Source organism: Oncorhynchus nerka, linkage group LG14 (genome assembly GCF_034236695.1).
Source record: "Oncorhynchus nerka isolate Pitt River linkage group LG14, Oner_Uvic_2.0, whole genome shotgun sequence".
Taxonomy (NCBI): Eukaryota; Metazoa; Chordata; class Actinopteri; order Salmoniformes; family Salmonidae; genus Oncorhynchus; species Oncorhynchus nerka.
The window spans coordinates 87,296,980-87,302,979 of NC_088409.1; positions in this window are offsets into that span (position 1 = coordinate 87,296,980).

The window sequence follows — 6,000 nt, forward strand, 5'->3', positions numbered from 1 at the left end:
GTCTGTTTCCTCCTCAACCACTACCCTCGTCCTCATGGCTTTAACACTGGCCCTGTTTCCTCCTCAACCACTGTCTTAAGGTGAACGCACCAATTTGTAAGTCGCTCTGGATAAGAGCGTCTGCTAAATGACTTAAATGTAAATGTACCCTCATCATCATGGCTTTAACACTGTCTCTATTTCCTCCTCAACCACTACCCTCGTCCTCATGGCTTTAACACTGTCTCTGTTTCCTCCTCAACCACTACCCTCGTCCTCATGGCTTTAACACTGTCTCTGTTTCCTCCTCAACCACTACCCTCGTCCTCATGGCTTTAACACTGTCCCTGTTTCCTCCTCAACCACTACCCTCGTCCTCATGGCTTTAACACTGGCCCTGTTTCCTCCTCAACCACTACCCTCGTCCTCATGGCTTTAACACTGTCTCTGTTTCCTCCTCAACCACTACCCTCGTCCTCATGGCTTTAACAACTGTTTCCTCCTCAACCACTACCCTCGTCCTCATGGCTTTAACACTTCTCTGTTTCCTCCTCAACCACTACCCTCGTCCTCATGGCTTTAACACTGTCTCTGTTTCCTCCTCAACCACTACCCTCGTCCTCATGGCTTTAACACTGTCCCTGTTTCCTCCTCAACCACTACCCTCATCATCATGGCTTTAACACTGTCTCTGTTTCCTCCTCAACCACTACCCTCATCTCATGGCTTTAACACTGTCTCTGTTTCCTCCTCAACCACTACCCTCGTCCTCATGGCTTTAACACTGTCTCTGTTTCCTCCTCAACCACTACCCTCGTCATCATGGCTTTAACACTGTCCCTGTTTCCTCCTCAACCACTACCCTCGTCCTCATGGCTTTAACACTGTCTCTGTTTCCTCCTCAACCACTACCCTCGTCCTCATGGCTTTAACACTGTCCCTGTTTCCTCCTCAACCACTACCCTCGTCCTCATGGCTTTAACACTGAACCTGTTTCCTCCTCAACCACTACCCTCATCCTCATGGCTTTAACACTGTCTCTGTTTCCTCCTCAACCACTACCCTCGTCCTCATGGCTTTAACACTGGCCCTGTTTCCTCCTCAACCACTACCCTCATCCTCATGGCTTTAACACTGTCTCTGTTTCCTCCTCAACCACTACCCTCGTCTTCATGGCTTTAACACTGTCTCTGTTTCCTCCTCAACCACTACCCTCGTCCTCATGGCTTTAACACTGTCTCTGTTTCCTCCTCAACCACTACCCTCGTCCTCATGGCTTTAACACTGACCCTGTTTCCTCCTCAACCACTACCCTCGTCCTCATGGCTTTAACACTGGCTCTGTTTCCTCCTCAACCACTACCCTCGTCCTCATGGCTTTAACACTGTCTCTGTTTCCTCCTCAACCACTACCCTCGTCCTCATGGCTTTAACACTGGCCCTGTTTCCTCCTCAACCACTACCCTCATCATCATGGCTTTAACACTGTCTCTGTTTCCTCCTCAACCACTACCCTCGTCTTCATGGCTTTAACACTGTCTCTGTTTCCTCCTCAACCACTACCCTCGTCCTCATGGCTTTAACACTGTCTCTGTTTCCTCCTCAACCACTACCCTCGTCATCATGGCTTTAACACTGTCCCTGTTTCCTCCTCAACCACTACCCTCGTCCTCATGGCTTTAACACTGTCTCTGTTTCCTCCTCAACCACTACCCTCGTCCTCATGGCTTTAACACTGTCTCTGTTTCCTCCTCAACCACTACCCTCGTCCTCATGGCTTTAACACTGACCCTGTTTCCTCCTCAACCACTACCCTCATCCTCATGGCTTTAACACTGTCTCTGTTTCCTCCTCAAACACTACCCTCGTCCTCATGGCTTTAACACTGGCCCTGTTTCCTCCTCAACCACTACCCTCATCATCATGGCTTTAACACTGTCTCTGTTTCCTCCTCAACCACTACCCTCGTCCTCATGGCTTTAACACTGTCTCTGTTTCCTCCTCAACCACTACCCTCGTCCTCATGGCTTTAACACTGTCTCTGTTTCCTCCTCAACCACTACCCTCGTCCTCATGGCTTTAACACTGTCTCTGTTTCCTCCTCAACCACTACCCTCGTCCTCATGGCTTTAACACTGTCTCTGTTTCCTCCTCAACCACTACCCTCGTCCTCATGGCTTTAACACTGTCTCTGTTTCCTCCTCAACCACTACCCTCGTCCTCATGGCTTTAACACTGTCTCTGTTTCCTCCTCAACCACTACCCTCATCATCATGGCTTTAACACTGTCTCTGTTTCCTCCTCAACCACTACCCTCATCATCATGGCTTTAACACTGGCCCTGTTTCCTCCTCAACCACTACCCTCATCCTCATGGCTTTAACACTGTCTCTGTGTCCTCCTCAACCACTACCCTCGTCCTCATGGCTTTAACACTGGCCCTGTTTCCTCCTCAACCACTACCCTCGTCCTCATGGCTTTAACACTGTCTCTGTTTCCTCCTCAACCACTACCCTCGTCCTCATGGCTTTAACACTGTCTCTGTTTCCTCCTCAACCACTACCCTCGTCCTCATGGCTTTAACACTGTCTCTGTTTCCTCCTCAACCACTACCCTCATCATCATGGCTTTAACACTGTCTCTGTTTCCTCCTCAACCACTACCCTCATCATCATGGCTTTAACACTGTCTCTATTTCCTCCTCAACCACTACCCTCGTCATCATGGCTTTAACACTGTCCCTGTTTCCTCCTCAACCACTACCCTCGTCCTCATGGCTTTAACACTGTCTCTGTTTCCTCCTCAACCACTACCCTGGTCCTCATGGCTTTAACACTGTCTCTGTTTCCTCCTCAACCACTACCCTCGTCCTCATGGCTTTAACACTGAACCTGTTTCCTCCTCAACCACTACCCTCATCCTCATGGCTTTAACACTGTCTCTGTTTCCTCCTCAAACACTACCCTCGTCCTCATGGCTTTAACACTGGCCCTGTTTCCTCCTCAACCACTACCCTCATCATCATGGCTTTAACACTGTCTCTGTTTCCTCCTCAACCACTACCCTCGTCTTCATGGCTTTAACACTGTCTCTGTTTCCTCCTCAACCACTACCCCTCGTCCTCATGGCTTTAACACTGTCTCTGTTTCCTCCTCAACCACTACCCTCGTCCTCATGGCTTTAACACTGACCCTGTTTCCTCCTCAACCACTACCCTCGTCCTCATGGCTTTAACACTGGCTCTGTTTCCTCCTCAAACACTACCCTCGTCCTCATGGCTTTAACACTGTCCCTGTTTCCTCCTCAACCACTACCCTCGTCCTCATGGCTTTAACACTGGCCCTGTTTCCTCCTCAACCACTACCCTCGTCCTCATGGCTTTAACACTGTCTCTGTTTCCTCCTCAACCACTACCCTCGTCCTCATGGCTTTAACACTGCCCTGTTTCCTCCTCAACCACTACCCTCGTCCTCATGGCTTTAACACTGGCCCTGTTTCCTCCTCAACCACTACCCTCGTCCTCATGGCTTTAACACTGTCTCTGTTTCCTCCTCAACCACTACCCTCGTCCTCATGGCTTTAACACTGGCCCTGTTTCCTCCTCAACCACTACCCTCATCATCATGGCTTTAACACTGTCTCTGTTTCCTCCTCAACCACTACCCTCGTCTTCATGGCTTTAACACTGTCTCTGTTTCCTCCTCAACCACTACCCTCGTCCTCATGGCTTTAACACTGTCTCTGTTTCCTCCTCAACCACTACCCTCGTCATCATGGCTTTAACACTGTCCCTGTTTCCTCCTCAACCACTACCCTCGTCCTCATGGCTTTAACACTGTCTCTGTTTCCTCCTCAACCACTACCCTCGTCCTCATGGCTTTAACACTGTCTCTGTTTCCTCCTCAACCACTACCCTCGTCCTCATGGCTTTAACACTGACCCTGTTTCCTCCTCAACCACTACCCTCATCCTCATGGCTTTAACACTGGCTCTGTTTCCTCCTCAAACACTACCCTCGTCCTCATGGCTTTAACACTGGCCCTGTTTCCTCCTCAACCACTACCCTCATCATCATGGCTTTAACACTGTCTCTGTTTCCTCCTCAACCACTACCCTCGTCTTCATGGCTTTAACACTGTCTCTGTTTCCTCCTCAACCACTACCCTCGTCCTCATGGCTTTAACACTGTCTCTGTTTCCTCCTCAACCACTACCCTCGTCCTCATGGCTTTAACACTGTCTCTGTTTCCTCCTCAACCACTACCCTCGTCCTCATGGCTTTAACACTGTCTCTGTTTCCTCCTCAACCACTACCCTCGTCCTCATGGCTTTAACACTGTCTCTGTTTCCTCCTCAACCACTACCCTCGTCCTCATGGCTTTAACACTGTCTCTGTTTCCTCCTCAACCACTACCCTCATCATCATGGCTTTAACACTGTCTCTGTTTCCTCCTCAACCACTACCCTCATCATCATGGCTTTAACACTGGCCCTGTTTCCTCCTCAACCACTACCCTCATCCTCATGGCTTTAACACTGTCTCTGTGTCCTCCTCAACCACTACCCTCGTCCTCATGGCTTTAACACTGGCCCTGTTTCCTCCTCAACCACTACCCTCGTCCTCATGGCTTTAACACTGTCTCTGTTTCCTCCTCAACCACTACCCTCGTCCTCATGGCTTTAACACTGTCTCTGTTTCCTCCTCAACCACTACCCTCGTCCTCATGGCTTTAACACTGTCTCTGTTTCCTCCTCAACCACTACCCCATCATCATGGCTTTAACACTGTCTCTGTTTCCTCCTCAACCACTACCCTCATCATCATGGCTTTAACACTGTCTCTATTTCCTCCTCAACCACTACCCTCGTCCTCATGGCTTTAACACTGTCTCTGTTTCCTCCTCAACCACTACCCTCGTCCTCATGGCTTTAACACTGTCTCTGTTTCCTCCTCAACCACTACCCTCGTCCTCATGGCTTTAACACTGTCTCTGTTTCCTCCTCAACCACTACCCTCATCATCATGGCTTTAACACTCTCTCTGTTTCCTCCTCAACCACTACCCTCATCATCATGGCTTTAACACTGGCCCTGTTTCCTCCTCAACCACTACCCTCGTCCTCATGGCTTTAACACTGTCTCTGTTTCCTCCTCAACCACTAACCTCGTCATCATGGCTTTAACACTGTCCCTGTTTCCTCCTCAACCACTACCCTCGTCCTCATGGCTTTAACACTGGCCCTGTTTCCTCCTCAACCACTACCCTCGTCATCATGGCTTTAACACTGGACCTGTTTCCTCCTCAACCACTACCCTCGTCCTCATGGCTTTAACACTGTCCCTGTTTCCTCCTCAACCACTACCCTCATCCTCATGGCTTTAACACTGGCCCTGTTTCCTCCTCAACCACTACCCTCATCATCATGGCTTTAACACTGGCCTTGTTTCCTCCTCATCCACTATCCTCATCATCATGGCTTTAACACTGACTCTGTTTCCTCCTCAACCACTACCCTCGTCCTCATGGCTTTAACACTGTGTCTGTTTCCTCCTCAACCACTACCCTCGTCCTCATGGCTTTAACACTGGCCCTGTTTCCTCCTCAACCACTGTCTTAAGGTGAACGCACCAATTTGTAAGTCGCTCTGGATAAGAGCGTCTGCTAAATGACTTAAATGTAAATGTACCCTCATCATCATGGCTTTAACACTGTCTCTATTTCCTCCTCAACCACTACCCTCGTCCTCATGGCTTTAACACTGTCTCTGTTTCCTCCTCAACCACTACCCTCGTCCTCATGGCTTTAACACTGTCTCTGTTTCCTCCTCAACCACTACCCTCGTCCTCATGGCTTTAACACTGACCCTGTTTCCTCCTCAACCACTACCCTCATCCTCATGGCTTTAACACTGTCTCTGTTTCCTCCTCAAACACTACCCTCGTCCTCATGGCTTTAACACTGGCCCTGTTTCCTCCTCAACCACTACCCTCATCATCATGGCTTTAACACTGTCTCTGTTTCC